Source organism: Rattus norvegicus, chromosome 8 (assembly GCF_036323735.1).
Source record: "Rattus norvegicus strain BN/NHsdMcwi chromosome 8, GRCr8, whole genome shotgun sequence".
Classification (NCBI taxonomy): Eukaryota; Metazoa; Chordata; class Mammalia; order Rodentia; family Muridae; genus Rattus; species Rattus norvegicus.
In genome coordinates, this window is record NC_086026.1 from 127,336,525 (window position 1) to 127,356,499 (window position 19,975).

Genomic DNA, 19,975 nt, shown 5'->3' on the forward strand with positions numbered 1-19,975 from the left:
ACATGGTGGCAGGTCACCTAGAAGACTATTTCTAGTGGAACTGGTTGCTTGATTTTATACAGTTTAATCACATATGTGTATATGACATGAAAGTATATATCAAACTGTTCATCAGGACAAAGACTAATTCGAGGGGAACAGGTCAAGGTCAACTAATAGAGGGGAGAATGTCCTACATATGTACATATACGAAAACGTTCTATTATCAAATCTAGAAAGTGACCCATGAGAGGAGGAAAAGAAGAGACTTTAGGGGAGGGTGGTGGGGAGGGAAATAGAATACATGATCCGAAACTGAAATAGAGGGTGCTGGGGGTGGGAGATTTCAGATCGGGAGTAGAGTGCAGAGAAGGGGTGTTGGGAGGAAGATTATCCAGAACCTAATGGGTTAAAAAAAATTCCATAAGGAAATCTACTCTGCATGTCGATACATGACTTGCTTGTGCACACACATGCACATGACTGTGGGTGTGTTCATGCATGCATGTGTGACTATGCATGTGTGCATACGTAATGGTGTGGGCATGTACACCCATGTGTTACTATGTGCATGCATGACCCTGCTCAATGAGTGAAGCTAATTAGATAAGCAACGGGAGAACGTAGAGGATTTCCACCCAGTGTGTTGGGGTTTTGGGGAGTGGGAGGTGGAGGGACTGTGACTTGGCAAATTGATGGGGAGGCACAGGAGAACAGGCAGGGTGCCTGTAGGACCAGAAACCACCTCCCACGCCCTGGTTCCTGAAGTGCATTCGAATTCTGCCTCTGTCAGTTCATTCCCGCACCCTCTGTGCAGGTCCCTTGATCTCGCTGGACTTCAACTGTTCACCCCTCATAAAACAAGGACACGTATTTTCTCATGGGGTTTCTAGAAGGAGTACGTGTTCATAAAGCCCTCTGTAAACCTGGACCATATGCTCAACCGAGCCACAGCGTGATTCATATGGAGAGGTGGTGAAACCCCCCTGCCAGGCTGGAAACCTACCCTGCTGCCCCTGGGTGAGCAACATTTTATTACAGCCCAGGGCTAAAAAGATGCTTTTGTTTCCTTACTGCTGTGGATGTCCCTAAGGGGGAGGGCTGCTGCCTGAGGGATCACGTGGTGTGGTCATGTATATGTAACCATTTATGTAACCATTTACTGGGGTAATAACTGGGAATGCTTGAGCCTTGCTTCTAGATTCCCATCTCTGTTCACATCTGTGGGTGACGCATTCGTGTATTGCCTTGTGGATAGGAAGAAAGCCCGAGAGGGGTCCATTAAACTACCCAAAGTTATTCTCCTGCTGACAAGGGGCCGCAGGCTTTTAGCATCCAGTCAGTACTCATGGGCCATCTTGTCCCCCATTGCGGATGGTTGCTATAGTCTAATCCTAAATGCTTCCAGGCAGATAATAGAAGGTCCCACAATAGTTATTGTGGCTTTGAACAAAGAAAGTCTGCCTTCTGCCAAGATGCAGGCCACACTGAATCCTCATGCTAGAAAAGTTTCAGTTTTGAAGGCCATTTTCTGCAGGGAAATTGACCTGTGCTGTTGGCTGTCCTGTCATCCAGGAGTGTTTTGGGGTTCCTCTGCAGTGGAGAAGGATGCCAGCCCTGTCCCTTGTAGTAGTAGATCCATGAGCCACATGTAGCCACCGTGAAATGTGCCTTCTGTGGAGATGGCTCAGCTTGGAAAAACACTCGCTGTAGAAATCTGATTATGAGAGTTCAGTGCCAGAACCTATCAAAGAAAAAAAGCTAGATGGCATGGCATGCGTCAGTGATCCCAGCACTCCTAGGTGATATGGGAAGAGAAGAAAAGAGAATTATCCAAGAGCTTGGGGGGCCAGCTAGCTTGGAATATAAAGAGTGGCATGCAGCATGAGGGACCTTGCTTTAACAAGGCAGGAGAGAACCAACTTCCAAATGTTGTCCACTGACCTCCACACATATGCAATGTCATATTCATGACTGTGATGCATTTCACACAGACACACACACACACACACACACACACACACACACAGACACACACACACACAAGACAGAGGGAGAGGGGGAGACAGAGAGAGAGAGAGAGAGAGAGAGAGAGAGAGAGAGAGAGAGAGAGAGAATTCCTACCCCTTAGGTTGGGTTAAGGCCTCAGCATGCAACAAAAAGGGACTTAAGGAACACATAACAACTGGAAAGAGATGCAGCTGTTTCAACTCATGAGATGACTTGCGAGTTGTGTGGAATGTTACTAAATGTTAACTTCCGTAGTCACCACCTGTGGTTTGTGGCCACTGGTTGACTTCGGAGCTCTAGGAGAGTGCTTTTTTTTTTTTTCTCTTGGAAAAAACCATCTTTTTTGAGCCCTAGGAATTACCTTACCTCAGATTCTCATGATTCCCAACAAGCTCACCACAAAAATTTATGTCTCCAAATTTGGGGGAATGTGTAGTGTGTACTACTTTCTGGCTAGACTCGGGGGAATTGCCTTGGCAGTGTGGCATTACAGCATTTTTGGTGCCCTGTTAACTCTTACTTTCCCCATTTGATCTCATTGGGTGCCTTGCTGTAGCCGTGTGAAGGACAGTAAGTCCCCAGGTAGGACTGTGTTCCTTCCTGCTCTTGGTGACTCCTGCATACACACTTGGATGTCTGTGGATTGTTTTTATTTGGTTTTGGTACATATGTGTGTGTGTGTTTGGGTGTGTGTATGTGTGTTCATTTGTGTGTGTGTTCGTGTGTGTGTGTGTGTGTGTGTGTTTTGGGTAAGACATTTGTCTTTCACTTTTTTTTTTTGTTTTCCCACATGTCTTCTTCTCAGCCTGTGAAAGATCTCTGAGCATTGTAATCACGTCTTTGGCAGTAACAATAGCTGTGCCAGGGGTGAGAGAGGTGGCTCAGTGGTTAAGAGCACTGCCTGCTCTTGTCGAGGATCCAGGTTCAATTCTTAGCACCCACATGGTAGTTCATAACCATCTGGGACTCCAGTTCCAGGACATCCAATGCCCTCTTCTGACTTCTGAGGTACTACATACAAGCAGTACATAGACACATGCAGACCAAACACATAAAGTAAATGAAAAAAACAATATCTGAGCCTGTTAGTGCTCATGATAGGATAGGAAAAGAAACATAGGATAGATGTATGGGTAGATGAATGGGTGTATTGTATGGTTGGGTGGATGGGTGGATAAGTGGGTAGGTGGATGGTTGGGTGGATGGGTAAGTGGATGGATGGATGGATGGATAGATGGATGGATGAATAGATTGGATGATTGGATAGATGGATGGATGGAGGAATGGATAGATGTATGGGTGGTGGATGGATGAATGATGGATGGATAAATTAATGTATGCATAGATGTGTAGATAATTGGGTGGATGGGTGAGTGGATGAGCTGTCATATCTTTCTAGAACAAGAATGGTCAAACTCTAGTAGTCTATGTGTATGGAGGAAAATGTTGAAGATTCCTCTAGTACAGGCTGGGGAAGCAATGTAAGAGCAAAGCCACTGAGTCCAATAGTGTTTTCAATCAGCGAGGAAAGCTGGACTGAAAGTGTGTCTTAAGTTTTGGGGGTATGCTGAACATTAACGATATATGGGATCTGAGTTTCTTTAGAATACCATGACTAGGAAAGTTCTGGCTCTCAGATAAAGGCATAAACGTAGTGAGAATTAATTTACATTTAACACAGCCAGGGATACTTGAAAAGGTTACAGATTGACAACTGAGTGCTCTCTCTCACATTGTGGGGTGTGGAGTACAGTAGATGGACCACCACTGTATTCCTAGACCAGGGAGTGAGTCACGGAGCCAGGAGTCATGGTGGATGTGGTCCAATAAAAAGACGGAAGATTCTATGTAAATCTTCCAGGTTAATAAGAACTATCTTTAATATGGGGAAATTCCAGCTTCACCACTAGTGGCTGTTCCTCAAGACTTTACACAAAACAGTTATGGGGGAAGGTGGCTCGATGTTTAAGAGCAGCTGTTGCTCTTGCAGAAGAATAGGATTTAGTTCCCAGCACTTACATGACAGCTCACAACTATCCATAACTCCAGTTCTTGGGGATCCAATGCCCTGTTCTGAGTTCATGGTCACCTGTGCATGGTGCACAGACATATACTAAGGTACACATGCACACAAACTCTTAAGGACTTAAATGACGTGTTTATGCTCACCCCCACACATGTGCACTCACACAGTGCCTACAGCAGCCGTAGGCATTGGACCTTCAGAACTGGAGCTGTAGACATTGTGAGCACCCCAACATAGGGATCCAAGGACCTCCATAAGACAGTAAGTGCTCTTGACAGATGAGCTATCTCTCTTGTCTCTCTCAAGATCCTTTACTCCTGCATGGATGGCCAGGCATAAAAAACAAGCAGAGACTTAAAGCTTCCTGGTGACTATTGGAAATGCAGCCAGGACTTTCCCTTCAAGGCACATCTTGAGCTGATGGCTGACAGATGGGCTGCCTGGGTAGAGGCGGGCGTATCGTTGTGTTTTCAGAGTATGCCTTTACAGAGGACAACCAGATCTCCCTTGGCTGGAGAGGATAGGTTTATACTAAAAGCCTTGGCCATTTGTATTTCTCTTCCCAATATGAGAAGTGTTATTAATTTGCCCACTTAAGGAGGTTAAGATGGAGTAGATCATAAATCATTATTTCAAGACCGTAAAGTTAGCCGTTTTGCTAATGGAAAAGACATGTCTGGATACAGACTCAGAGGAGAGGAGAGAAGGGATGTAGAGGGGGGGATAATAAAGGAGAGGAATAAAGAAAGGGAAAGGGTGGAGGGGGAAATGGGGAGGGAGGAAAAGGAAGAACAACAGGGGGAGGGAGGGCTGGGGAGGAGGAGGGGAAAACTGCATCTCACAGGAAGTGACCCCATCCAGGAAGACTACAAAATGTGTGCCCTAGACGTAGTCATGTGTATAATGGCAACTCACTGAGGTTGCATAATGTGTCTTATACAGTTACCCTCAAGACCCCAGAAGGTCCGTCAGGATTTGCAAATCCTCTTGGATGACTTTGTCCTTGGTGTGGAAAGTACCTTGCAGAATATTTGAAGCCGTTTCTCTAGTCCACTGAAAGGCTTTTAGTGTGTGTGTGTGTGTGTGTGTGTGTGTGTGTGTGTGTGTGTCTGTGACATCAAGTTGAAGATGTCAGTGGTATTCTAGGCCATAAACAGAACCAACTCTCATAAGGTAGATTTGAGAAGACTGAGATGTTTGTTGTTGTTTTGTTTTGTTTCTTTGGGGTTTTCTTGGAAACTCAAGATCATGGTGGCCCTTGAAGGCTGGCGTTCAGTCGGTAGGGTGGGAGTGCCATTGGTGAATGCAGAGCCTCACGTTGTGGCGGAAGGTGTTGCACCGAGGTATAGCTGAGTCCTCCCAGGTGTGAGACTCATGGGTTTTTATTCACAAAGCAACAAAGTTTTGGCTAGAACGGCATGACTGGTTGTCCCTGCAAACATCTTAGGAAATCTTGTCTTGCTCTGTCCCTCTGGGGATGCCACACGCCCACCCTCCCTTAATCCTACTCCAGTCCCTACACATTTCCTAGCGCTGAGCACCTCTCCCTCGTCCTATAGCCAATGCTTTGTGGTTTGTGGGGGGTTGGATTGGGATTATTTATAATTAAATCTTGCCTCACCTGAGGAAAGACACAGAGCAATGCTTCCGTGAGTCTGGCTGACGTAGACTCTCTCCTGTTTGGAGCATATTCTAAATGAGTGCTCGCTGAGTGAATAGATTGGAATAGTTTAACAACTGTAACCATGTCGTTGTGCTAAACACAGTGTAGGATACTCGTCAAAGAGAATAACATGCCCTCTCACCCGTTATACTCTTAAACAAACATCCACAAAATATGGAACCTTTAGCTATGTACTACTGAGTAACAAGCTTCCCCAAAGCAGGTGATATAAAACAACAGCCATTTTGCCATGCTCACAAATTCAAGGGATGAGCAAGTTAGCTAAATTCCCAAGACTTTGCAATCGTCTTTATGAGCAAAGATAGTTTGGATTAGAGTTCAAGAGATGGCTCACAGGTTAAATGCACTTGCTGCTCTTCCAGGGGACCTGAGTTTGGTTCCCAGCACACACATCAGACTGCTCACAACTGTCTGTAGTTCCAACCACTGGAGACCTGACACAATAGATCGTGAAAATGCTGGCCTCTTCTTAATCGATGCTAATTTCTCAGATTCAGCTTATCAGCATAAGTCATCCCAGTAAAACAAAGGTTCTACTTTAGGGGTTCTGGTCTCTTGTTAATCATACTCTTCATACAAACAGCCCAGTAGTCTTTCTTTGCTTCCCCGTGAAACTTCACAAGCCGGGCCTCCATTGTCTGCATTTCTTTCAAAACACTGATCTTCCAAGTGCTCATAGAACAGTTTACAAAGCTTTGAGCACTCAATGGTTATTGTGGTAATACCCCACTCCTTGTACTGATTTCTGTCCTAGTTAGGGTTACCATTGCTGAGATAAACACTATTACCAGCTTTATATCACTGTTCATTGTTGAAGGAAGTCAGGACAGGAACTCAAACAGGGCAGGAACCTGGAGGCAAGAGCTGATGCAGAGTCCATGGAGGGATGCTGCTTACTGGCTTGCTCCTCATAGTTTGCTCAGCCTGCTTTCTTATAGAACTTAGGACCACCAACCCACGGTTGGCACCACTCACAATGGGCTGGGCCCTCCACCATCAAAAACTAATTAAGAAAATGCCTTTCAGACTTGCCTATAGCCCGATCTTATGGAGGTGTTTTCTCAAACGGGGTTCTCTCCTCTCTCATGACTCTAGTTTGTGTGCATCTGGTAAACCCCCAAGCTGCAGGTAATTGAGTAATAAATCATATCTGGTACTTATTTACTAAAGATTTGTGGCTAGGTATGACTTTACCTCTTTATTAATTTGCCAAGGTTACCAAGGAGGGGATTTGAGTAGAGGAGCGGGGGTTGGGGTAGGGTTTTCAACTTCAAAAGGAATTTGTGTTGGAACAAAGAGTTAAAGCTTCAGCTAATGATTGGTAAAAATATTTATTAACATATATTGACTACATATATAAGAGCTGTTAAATTTACCTGTGTTAGGAAGAGTGCTCTTAAAACTTGCTAGTGGTGCCCAAGTTGGTCACTGTCCACCACAGCTCTTCTGACCAAGCGTTTATTGAGCTGCCAACTTGCTCTATACACCATGATCAAAGCCGGGCATGCTGAGGTGAATGTGAACTGGCCCTGTGTCTGGAGGAGAATTCTATTGAAATGTCACCCCAAGGAGAAAGGACATCAGAGCAGAAAGAATGACCCGTCAGGCATAGCCAGGGAAAGATGTGCTTGAAGGAGAGATTCAGCTCTGAGAAGAATGGAAGAATCAAGGGAGATGAGGACAAAGGAAAACGGTTGCCTGGATTCTGCAGCATGGCAGCCATGACTCTGTTAAAGCCGGAGGAAGGGGAAGGACAGGGAAATAGAGCACACCTCGATGGGCCCAGTTTGATGTGAGGCTTGGAATTTTGATGGCCGAGTTTTATGGCAGGCGTGTGTGTGTGTGTGTGTGTGTGTGTGTGTGTGTGTGTGTGTGTGTGTGTGTGTGTATGTGTTTGAGGGGTACTGCTGTAAGTCTTACAGAGTGATGGTCCTGGTTCACTGGGCCCCCATGCTGAGGAAACAAGCCCACTGCGGCCTGAGCGACTTAGAAATCCTATGAAGCCAGTATTACTGCCCTCAGGCATGGTTCAGCGCGTTTTCTCGCACCACCGAGGTCTAGAGAAATGTTTCAGCCTTCTTGCTTACCTTCTCTGGGCTCATGGAGCAGCATGAGGCTTACCTCAGGGGTCAGGATACCTTCTGTGAAAGATGCCAACATCCTCTGTCCTGCCCTGCCCCTCCCACGGGCTCACATGGTGAAGCAGATGTCAGGTCATAACTTCCAGCATCTCAGTGGCCACACTTCACCCAGCCCTGAAACATCTATTCAGGACAAAATTCTTAAACCCCCGGGGGTCCAGGGTGATTTTTCTGCCCAGACCATGAGTCTGTCGTTAAATGTAATGGACTGTGTAATTGTTAGCTCCTGAGACCAGTTTGTTTCTATGTCCCCAGAAGACAGAAACAACACAACACTTGTTTCTGCAACTCTAAAGCTCAGTAAACACATCAGACACTGCAGCCTGGTCTCTTAGCATCTAGCACTATTTAAGCAGAAGGTCTTAGCTGCTTCTATGCACCAGCCACTTGGGGAGTTGGGAGATGCATATAAATCCCTTCCCTGAAGAGTGTTTTAATAAAGTCCACTTAAGATATATTGGTTATATTGAAAAGCAAATTAAAATGCAAATAAAAAATCATTAGACCATATTTGTTACGTGGTAATCCGGATCCTTTTTATTAATGTATTAATTATATAATAGCACCTGAAGCTGCTGGTATGTTCATGTGGTGACTGGTACATGCCAGAGGACCCGGGTGGTGTTCCTCAGGGGCTAATATCTTACACCGGTTTGGAATGCAGCAAGTAGACCAGGCTGGCCAGCCAGTGAGCCGTAGGAAGCCCCTGATCTTGGTTTCCTGGGTGATAGGATTAAAAACCATGCATGACCACATCTTCCTTCCCTTCCCCCTCCTTCCTTCCTTCTTCCTCCTTTCTTTCTTTCTTTCTTTCTTTCTTTCTTTCTTTCTTTCTTTCTTTCTTTCTTTCTAACATGGGTTCTGGGGATCTAACTCAAGTCTTCATGATTTGCAAAGCCTGACTGAGCATCTCCCTAGCAAAGATCTAACCTTGAACTGCTAAACACAAGCACACACACACACACACACACACACACACACACAAGTGGCTAACTCTAACAAAAGTCACCCTTGCATTTCATCTAGCTTTTCTCCCCTCTTTAGGATATTTAAAGCAACAAGCTTAGAATGGGACTTATTTCATGGTATTTCACATCCTGTCCCCGGAAGCAGAATCTGAGATATGGAGATTTGGGTCAGAGATTCATGGGGAGAGCTGTCAAGGAGAGGGAGACAGAGTAGGGAGGAAGGAAAGAGAACTGAGGGAGGATTCTGAGTCAAGCCCTAGCCATCCCCAGGGGAAGGTTCTGGTGGGCAGATTATTCTACCCAGTGAAGAAAGGCATGGGCTTTTATTAGTGTGCATCCGGTAGCCATGAGAGCCTGGGCATGCACAGGTTTTCCAGCACACGGTAAAGCAGCAGGTGTGCTATCTCACAGCTTGTGTGATCTGTGATCTGGGCGTGGCCTCGCTTGATCCTCTGCCTTAAGTATTACCAGGCCACAGTTAAGGTTTGGGACAGACCTTTTGGGAGCCTGGGGATTCCTGTGGTTGTAGTTTCCTGTGGAAACCATGACAGCTTTGAGGTCAGTAAGAGACCTGGGTAGGTCTGCCCAGATCACCATTTAGCTCAGTCTGACTGATTCAGGACTTTAATTAGATCTATGAACCTCCTGTGCCCTTGTCACATAATGTAACATAATCCCAAGCGTGACACCCACTAACGCTCAGCCATTCCCATGCCCAAGAGAGGGTCATTCAAAGGTGTAGGCAGTGGCATTAGTTACATGCAGATGTAATTGAGAGTGCGGCTGGGTGCACAGCTCACCCTCACCCTCTCACCCTCTGCTGGTCACTCTGACTGCCTCTGGGGTTGTCATCTCAGCCTTTGTTTCAAGCACCTGTGACCCACCAACAGTGGAGGAGTGTTCCCCTTTCTCCACATCCTTGCCAGCATCTGCTGTCGCCTGAGTTTTTGATCTTAGCCATTCTGACTGGTGTGAGGTGCAGTCTCAGAAATAAACCCACACACCTATGGTCACATGATCATTAACAAAGGAGCCAAAACCATCCAGTGGGGGAAAAAAGACAGCATTTTCAACAAATGGTGCTGGTTTAGCACGTGGAAGAATGCAAATTGACCCATTCTTATCTCCTTATACAAAGTTCGAGTCCAAGTGGATCAAGGACCTCTACATAAAACCAGACAGGATGAATCTAATAGAAGAGAAAGTGGGAAAGAACCTCAAACACATGGCACAGGGGAAATTTTCCTGAACAGAGCACCAATGGCTGATGCTCTGAGATCAAAAATTGACAAATGGGACCTCATAAAATTGCAAAACTTCTGTAAGGCAAAGGGCACTGTCAATAGGACAAAATGGCAATCCATGGATTGGGAAAAAAGCTTTACCAATCCTATATCCAATAGAGTTCTTTTCTTTTTTTACCTCCCCCCTCCAATAGAGTTCTAATATCCAATATATACAAAGAACTCAAGAAGTTCGACTCCAGAGAACCAAATAACCCTATTAAAAGTGGGGTTCAGGCTAAGCAGAGAATTCTCAACTAAGGAATCTCTAATGGCTGAGAAGCACTTAAAGAAATGTTCAACTTCCTTACTCATCAGGGAAATGCAAATCAAAACAACCCTGGCTTTGAAATGTCAATCCTCCTGTCTCAGCTTCCTAACTAGCTGGGATTACAAAGGGGGGGCTACCAGACCCAGAGGAGCCTCCTCCTCATAAAGTCATGCTAAGTCGATTCTCTCAATCTACGTACTTTAGATGCACGACAGGCTCAGAGAGAGGAAGTGAACTGACCCAGATCAAAATCTATGAGAGAAGGAGCTGGGGCTCTCTCCAGCCCTGTTGCTCCTTGCAAATGGTTAGTTTCCCTTCGAGGAGAAATTCCTTCCCAAAGGTAACCGTATTGTTCATGTGTCATTTGCATATGTGTGTGCTTCTGTGTGTGCCTCTGTGTGTGCCTCTGTGCGTGAGTGCGAGTACATGTGGAGACTGGAGGGTAATATCAGGAATCCTCCCCAAATCTCCCCCAGGCAGTGTCTGGGGGCTCACTGATGTGGCAGTCTTGCTAGCGGGCTTCCTCTGGGGCTCCCCTGTCCATGGCTGGAATTAGAGGTGAACCGACATGCCCATGTGGTTTTCTAAAACCCAGTCCTTATGCTCATTTGATGAGTACTTTAACCAGTGACCAGCTTCCCCAAATCCATCCCAGGATGGATTTGCCTTGGATGCACCGTGCCAGCAGATACTGCTTCTCGCCCTTTCATATAGAGCTATTCTCATTCTATACAGGAAACCAGAGGGGCCACACCTGAGCTGAGATTCCCTTCCCAAAGCCAGGCACCACCCCTCCCTCTCTATAAACTCTAACGCAGAATCAAACTATTACAGGCTCTCCTTTCTGTCACCAAATGTTTGACAAGCAGCCACCAGAGGAAGGTTTCAATTTTGCTTGTGTTTTGAGAGAATACAGCCCATCCTAGCAGGGAAGGCCTGGCCTTAGGAGCATGAAGTAGCAGGTTATGTTGAACCAGCAGTGTAGGGATTTGAAGCTTATAAACTTCAAGGCCCATCTCCACTTCCTCCAGAGAGCCCCTCCCCAAACAGCAGTTGTGAGCCTACTGTCAAAACTAGTGGGCAGGTGGGGGCGGGGCACCACAAACAGATTCCCAGACCTTCCCTCCCCTTGACCCCCATCCCCTCCACACACACACACACACACACACACACACACACACACCTGTTGGTTTCATCAATAGAGTTTGCGATTCTCATCTGTGAGTAGAGCTATTTATGCAAATGTGTTCATCGGAGGTGAATTGGTGCTAGTACTTTCCAAGCACTGGTACACGCTGAAGGACTCTCCCACCTATCAGACCAACGATGATGTCCGTGTAGTGTCATGGACTGCCCACAAGGGAGTCGTTGGCTTTCACTAAGACCATGGGACAGGATTCCTGTGGTCCTTTGAGTCCAGCCACTTTCAGAACTCTGGCTGGACTCTGTTTATAACTGAATCCTTCTGGAGATAAACCATTGTCTCTTCGAGGCATGAATCTTGTCTGGGGAGACAGTTACAGTCAGAGGTGCTTTCCGTCATATGCTGTTTAAAATTATTTATTTAATTTCCTCCTTGGATTTTTTTTTTAATTTTGCCCATTCACCTTCTAATTTATAGGATCTGCAAGCGAAAGCACATGTGGCTTTCGTTTCATAGAACAGGGGGAAGAGTCGCACTGCATAGAGAGGCATCCAGATAAAGATTCACTTGGCAGTAGGCCAGGGGAGTTGGTGGCATTTTATTTTCCCCATTAAAAAGTTTGGTAGCAGGTTTATTGAGCTAGAGTTTATAATGTTGCACAGCTCGCTCATTTTAAAGCATGTCCTAGTGACTGTAGCCAGATGGGCCCATGAGTCTCAGCCATTTCAGTGGTGAGCTCCCATTGGTGGAACTGTTTGGGAAGGATTAGGAGGGGTTCCCTTATTGGAGGAGATGCGTCAACGTGGATGGACTTTGACACTTTTTTTTTTTTTGGTTCTTTTTTTTTTTTTTTTTTCGGAGCTGGGGACCGAACCCAGGGCCTTGCGCTTCCTAGGTAAGCGCTCTACCACTGAGCTAAATCCCCAGCCCGGACTTTGACACTTCATAAGACTCACAAGACTCATGCCATTCCCAGGATCCTGTCTCCTACTTAAGGATCAAGATGTGAGCTCTCGGCTTTTCCTGTTATCCTTATCTTTGCTTCGCCAACGTGAACTGTAACTGTAACCGTAAGCCCAGTTAAACACTTTCTTTTGTAGATTATCCTGGTCATGGTGTTTTGTCACAGCAATAGAATAGTAAATAAGGCAGAGAGTTTTCTCAATGCTGTAACCAAAGACCCAAGAAGCAATTCCTGGGGTAAGGGGTTACTTGGGCTCATGGCCTGGGACAATATGGTCCATTTCGTCAGAGAAGGTCGTAGCAGGCAGCTCTGTAGTCAGACACCTGTGGCCAGAATTCTCCTCCTCCTCCTTCCCCTCCTTCTCCTCCTCCTCTTTCTCTCACTGGAGCAGAAAACAGTGAAAAGGCGACTGAATCTGTCTTCTCTTTTTGACGTAGTCTGGAGCCCCAGCCTGTGGGATGGTGCCACTCACATTCAGGGTGAATCTTCCCTCTCTCTTATCCCTTAGAGATAAAACCCTTTAAGGTTACTCTCATAGACATGGTTGGAGGTGTGTTTCTAGGTAATTCTAAATCCACCCATGTTGACAAGCAAAATTAGCCATCACAAAGTATGTGCATGAGCAAGTGCATGCGTGTGTGTGTGTGTGTGCGTGCGTGTGTGTTTGTGGATGTGTGAATGTGCATACGTGTGTAATTCAGTTTCAATGTAGTCATAGTTCTACAGCTATTCCCACAATCCATTTTAGAATACTCTCATTATCCCAGAATGAACTCTGTTCGGTCACTCCTCATCCAGTCTCCGTATCTACTCCCTGGTCCCATTCATTCTTGTTGACTTAGGGGGGTCACAGGTCCCCTCTCCCGCTGTGTCTGCTCCACAGCTGGCCTTGCTGTTATCCCAGCAGCTTAACTCCTGCCCCCACTGATCTCTCTCAAGCCCTTTCTGCTGTGGGTGGGGCTCACCAGCCACCTAGAGGTGGGTGAAGCCTTAGGTTTACGCTTCTCTCTTTGCTCCTCTCTCTCTGGTCACCTGGGTCCTCATCCTGGCTGCCTCCAAGCACCCCAAATTCCTGCCAGAAGCTCAGCCCACAGATCTTCATTGTACACGGCTACAAGTCTGGAAACACGTGGAGGCAAAAGTGCCTATAAATGGCATGGTGGCCTGTATGTTCTCTTCCTCTCTAGGGACTCCAGGCTGTGAAGTCCTGATCCTTTCAAAGTTCCCTAATAGCTTCAAACCAGTGTTAGGGGTGAGGAGAGACTCACTATCCCCCCTCTCTCACACACAGATACACACAGACCAGCATGTGCTTATGAATGTCTAACTTTTCCAGCTGTCAGTGGGAGGGAATATGAAACAGCCTTTACTATTCCTGGACGTGGAAAACCTTTTGTGTCCTTTTAAACCAACTTCCCAGCTTATGAGAATTTTAAAGCAACCTGTAACATTTTAGCTGCCATTCTGATAGCATCATGTGGAGGAGGATGTTCTCTGAGAGAGGAGTTAATAGGCAACTTTGCCATTGCACGTGAACGCCGCAAGTGTTCTCGTGCCCACTAGGATGGCTATGATGTCACTAGGAGATACCCGGTCTCCGTGGCTTGAGGAAAGTGTTGTTTTGCAATCCAGTTTGTGAGCAGAAGCATGGGAATGGTACTCCCTGCTTGTGGAGATGTCTGAGGGCCCAACATAGGAGACACAGAGGGTTGGGCTCAGAGAACGCCTGAGACAGGATCCAGGATAGAGGGGGCAGAAAAATCACATTTAAAAAAGAAAAAGGAACATTGAGGTTTCAAAAACAAAACAACACAGCAACAAAAAACCCCACTTAGTGGAATTTCCCCCAGAGCAGTGTTCTAACCTAAAGATAACTGCTCATTCCCCGAGCTTCTGTGTGTTTGGCAAATTTAAAGTGAGGCCAACCCTTCCTGTCTTTATTTAATTTGCCACTGTGAGCCGAGGAAAGGAAAAACCGGGAGTTGCTTTTCCTTTTCCAGAGGGGAAAAGCAGCTACAGGGTAGATTTCCAGGTCACATGGCTGGCCAGCTGGTGCCACGGTGATCAAGCCTAACTTGCATAGGGCCCTGCAGTGAGAAGTGGGACCAAGTCACCCTCAGCCCCTCCCAAACAGTAATGTGCGTCTTCTTTGGGCCAAGGGGTTCCTGGCTGCAGCCCACCCATGTTAATCTTTTGGTTCATGTTTTCTAATTGTTATTTTTAATTTAATTTATTTTTCCCCTTTTCACTTTACATTTCTGCTCACTGTCCCCCTCCCAGTTACCCCATCCCACAGTCCTCCCCCCCCCCCAACTCCTCCTCCTCTGAGCAGATGGGAACCTCTCTGGGTATCCCCCCACTCTGGCACTTAAAGGCTCCTCAAGGCTAGGCCCTTCCTCTCCCGCTGAGGCCAGACAAGGCAGCCCAGCTACAAGAACATATCCCATGTACAGGCAACAGCTGTTGGGACAGCCCCCGTTCCAGTTGTTCATCCTCTGAGAGGTTTCACCCAGCAGCTGACTCAGACAGATGCAGACACTCACAGACAAACCGTGGGTGGAGCTTGGGGACTCTTATGGATGAACAGGAGGGAGGATTGTAGGCACCCAAGGGGGATAAGAATCCACAGGAAGACCAACAGAGTCTACTAACCTGGACCCTTGGGGCTCTTGAAGGCTGAACCACCAACCAGAGAACAAACACTGGCTGGACCTAGGCTTTCCCACACATATGTAGCAGATGTGTAGCTTGGTCTTCATGTGTGTTCCGAATGACTGGACCTGCTATCTCAAAAGAGATCTTTTTATTTAAATCTTCCAAGCCTCTTCCCAACCATACTGCCACCAATACCATTGTGCTATAGCTAGCAAATCTTTCCACATGCTGCCTGCACTCCCCAGCATGGGGTTCACGCAGCCTTAAGCAGGGACACCAGGGATCTGACTTCTGCATGAGCTGCCCTGCCTGCCCGTCAGCCTGACTTTTCTCTTTGGGTCTATGTGGTCGCTAACACCTCTAAGCTTCCCGTGCACCACTGTACCAACTGAGCCTCATGCCTGTTGTCTGGCACAAGTCCTTTGGTCCTACCGCTCAACCAAGGAGTACCTCTTCTAGGAAGCCGACCAGGCCTTTACGAATCAATCAGCTGTAACCTTCCTTTGTGTCCTCAAAGCCACCTCTACCCTAGTGCATGCAGTAGGACATTGTCCTGGCTTGGGTTTTCCCTCCGGAACTGTTAACTCCCTCCGGGTCTTTCATGTCTGTCTCCCTGCTGCCCTGCACACTGCCTGGCATAGAGTAAGCACCCAATAAATTTCAAATGGAGCATGTGTTACACTCCCTATTAAAAACCCCAGCCACAGCCAGCTCTGCCACCCGCCTGGGTGTCCTCTCTCAGCATGACTTCTGTTTTCACAGTAGGAAAGTCCTGATGCCTTCAGCAGGAAGAGGTAGATTGGGGCCTCTCTGCGGATGAGGCTTAATGTATGTTCAACCTGAGGGGTTTCTGTTCATAGCCTAGAGTGGTGGTGTACGCCTGGAATCCCAGCATTCTCGGGGGCGGCAGCCAAAGGATGAGGAGTTGTCTTCGACTGCACAGAAACTTTGAGCCAGTCTGGGGTATATGCGACCTTGCGTCCAAGAAGAAGAAAAGGGGGGAAAAATTAAAAATCAGCTTGTAGTAGCGACTTTTTAAGTAGTAAAATTTGAGCCGCTGTGGTGAATGCCAGAGAGCCACAGAGCACAGTCCCTCTGCTTAATGTGGTGCGGAACAGAAGGAAGCAGGACTTCCAAAAATGAAAGGGAAACTCCCAAACAGCCTGCTATTTTCCCTCTGCAACTTGGAGCAGACCAGTCCTGCGAAAGGAGAGGCTAGGCTTCCTCCCTCGGGGCCTGGTTCTAATCCCTGCCCCCTCCTCTGCCCCCGCCCACCACTCAATGTGGTTTGAGTCCCCGGCTGTTGCCAGCTACTGCAACTTAAAGTAAGGAGCTGCTTTTCAAACTCATTAATTAGAGTAGGCCCATGCAGTTGCTGCCAGAGAGCAGCGTCCACCCACCTAGATGTCAGCTCGTGTTCATGGTTCAAACTCAACACACACCATGACTGAGGTTTCCCTCCTTGACAGTCACTGTGTGTGGTCGTAAACTTGCAAACGCCCTCACTTTGTGCCCTTCTTTCTAGCTACCAGTTATTCATTTATCTTCCTGATGGGGGTGTATTGTGCTCTTGTGGAGGGGGGATTGGGGGCTATGCTGTGTGTGTGTGGGGGGGGGGGGGGTTGCTCATCCACACATGTGCCTAGAGAAGCCAGAGTATCTTCCTCTCTCATCTTCGACCTTCATTTTTGAGACAGGATCTCTCACTAAAGCTGCCCTTTGCCATTTTGCCTAGACTGTGTTGTAATCAAACCCTTAGGATCTTCCTGTCTGTACCTCCCCTGCACTAGGGTTACACGTGTGCACCAATGTGCCCGTCTCTTTACGGGAGGGCTGGGGACCCAAGCTCTGGCTTGTAGGACAAGCAGTTTCTCCATCAAACCATCTCCCAAGCCCCGAGATGAGGCATCTTTAAAAGAAGTTGCTGGAACCTAATGTGGTCCAAATGGTTTTTAAATAACGCTTTACGAGCTGGGTACTCTCGCACACCTACCTGTGTTTGCAGTACTCGGGTGACTTGGGGCACGAAGGTCATAAGATTGAGGTCAGCCCCTAGTGTGCTTAGCAAAGCCAGCCCCAACCAGCTACAGAGGGAGACTCTCGACACAGCAGCAAGCAAGGCATTGACGGTCAGCAAGGACCCTTTGCTTTTGGCTCCTAGAAGTCTGGTCCTGCCACATGTGGAGCTTTGGCGTGGAGCTCCTGGGTGACTGTCACACCCCTCTGTAAAAGGCAAGTGGAAATCCACCCACCAGACGTTGTGAGGATCGAGTAAAACGAGGTTAACTCAGACCTTAGGGAAGGCCCTGATATATGCACAGAGGTCCAGAATTGTGGCCAGACCGCTGCCCCTCCCGCTCTCTCTTCCCCTGTGCCCAGAGTAACAGTGTCCTCTTGGGCTTGCTTTGTCGTGAAATATTTAAATATTAAGGTGCAAGACCGGGAACTAGTTAGCCGACCTCAAAGTAACACCAAGAGTGCATCCACGACCGTGCAAATTTGGCACCTGTTCATCCATCTTTCTACGCGTGCCACCGACCAGCTTTGGATTCTGCTTGAAGTCAGCAGACTGGGGGTGACTGGATCCTAGGTGCACGTCTTGCTCCTGGGACGATTTCGAGTCTTAAAGATCTGTCCTAAGACAAAGAACTCCTCCGGAGCTTTCTGGAAGCTCTTTATCCGAGGCCCTTACATCACTTCGCTGGGGCGGGGGTGGGGGTCCTGTATTTATGTTTGGGCTGAAGAATTGACTCTTTTTTCCCCCAGGTGGATATTTTACTGAACACAGATGTGGTTCATCTGCTTCTTGTTCAGGCGTCTGCTTCTGATGTCCCTTTGCTCCCCCACCCCCACCCCCATGGCTCCATCTTGGCTCCATCTGCCTCCCATCTCACCATACTTAGTACCACTGACTCCCCTCCAGAACCATTAAGTTTCTAGCACCCAACACCTTTGAGTGCATTCTGCTCAGCACCCTATCATGAGGAGATCTGTGAGAAAACATGGGGTGCTGTGGCTCAGTAAACCGGGGTTGGGGGTTGGGGGAGGGGGGGGCAGAGTTCCCTTCTCAGACACAACTGAAGTCAAACCAGAGTTGACAAGCAAAACAGCAAGAGTTGACCTTGCTTTATTTTGGTGTACCCGGCCCCCACGTTGACTACCCAGACTGCTGCACTCTGTGAACCAACTCTGCCTCAGGCTGGCCGCCTCCCTTTGCTTCTAACGCATATTTCACCTGAAACAGGGGTTGTTTGCCGTCCTTATAGTCACATAGTGGACTCCCTTACAAAGGACACTGATGTCCCCCGTGCTGAGCATAGAGATGGCAGTGACGTTGACAGCCAAGCTGCTTGGCTGAGAGTCTGTCCCCAGCTGTCCCCAAGAGCATCCATGCCTACCTCTGTGGGAGGGAATTGGCTGTGGTAAAAGGTTGGAGAAAGCCCTCTTCTGGGTGCTTCTGGAGGCATGTGGAAAATTCCGCCATTTTGAACACAACGAGACTCCAATCTTAACTCCTCCAGACCTCACAGAGAACAGTGTGAACTTATGGGCTGTTTGTCCAAGCCTCCTATTGACAAGCAGAACAGTAAGATGCTGTTTTACCCTGCTTTATTTTGGTGCGCACCCCCAACACTTACTAACCAGACTGACCCACTCCTAGGGAACCCAGGTTCCATTCTGAGAACCATCTCTTCCCCCTCTTGTTCCTTACAAGGCCTTTCTGGGTTCCCCCGCACTGCACCCCATGTTCTCTCTCCATGCTGGTTACAGAGCCAAGACCGGGCTGTGGTGACGACCTCCTCAGCCTTACCATTAAGGTAGACAATCCCCAGATAATGTGCTGGCGCTTAGGGCAAGACAACTGTTTTTTGTTTTTTTTTTTCAGAGCTGAGGACCAAACCCAGTGCCTTGTGCTTGCTAGGCAAGCGCTCTACCGCTGAGCTAAATCCCCAACCCTAGGGCAAGACAACTGAACAGCACTGTTCTTGCCTCTAATTCTCTCCTGGGAGTGCGAGCGTGTGCGGCCTTGAGTCACACCCAGAACAAGCCCCAGGTCTTTAATAGGCCTGTGTCCTGTGGAACTGAGTCTCAGGCCTTCTTTGTTCCTGCCCTGCGTGGTGGAAGGATGTGGGAGTGTGTTGTTTACCTCTAGAAGCCACGCCATGGACCCAGCACCTTCTCTTCTCTCCTGCAGTGATTTGAAGGAGAACTGTCTCCCATATGCTCCAGGATTTGAACACTTGGTCTCCCGACAGTAAAGTTGTTTGGAAAAGTGTAGAATGTTGCAGTAAATATTTAAAAAATCGGTACCTTTTCTCCCGTGCTAGTGCCGGCACTGTAGGGCCGCATGGCATCTGGGGGGGGGGGGTACCTTCATCCCTGCAGCAGTCAGTTCTAGTGCATCACTGCTGCACGCTGACCTCCTGGTACTCTCTGACCCGGGTGGTCACTCCCTGGTGTTAGGTCCAGCACTGTAGGACCATATAGAATTAACAATAATTTATCTCAGTGGCTACACACTGCCTCCAAGTACTCACTGACCCGGGTGGTCTATGAGTCGTTTCAGTGTGGCCTCTCGAGGCTCCCTGCCACGGACTCTGCCCACACTCCCAGCGACCTCCCCCTAGTAGTTAAAATATAAACTCCCAACAACTCATTAAAACCAATACTCAATAAGCTGTAATTTAGCAGTCAGATTTATATGTTATATTCTCAATCCACAATACGTCCACACAATAAACCCACAACCAATTAATAAAGATATAAACCGCCCACCTACATAAGATAAATTCACCTATAGAAATCCATCCCTTAATTAATATTCATAACTACATATGGCCACTTAAGAC

The 19,975-nt window shown here is 47.4% G+C and overlaps 1 protein-coding gene across 4 annotated transcripts in view; it reads left to right on the forward strand.

The window, feature by feature from the left end:
• Itga9 (integrin subunit alpha 9) overlaps positions 1-19,975 on the forward strand; it is a 308,053-nt gene that overhangs the window by 151,281 nt on the left and 136,797 nt on the right.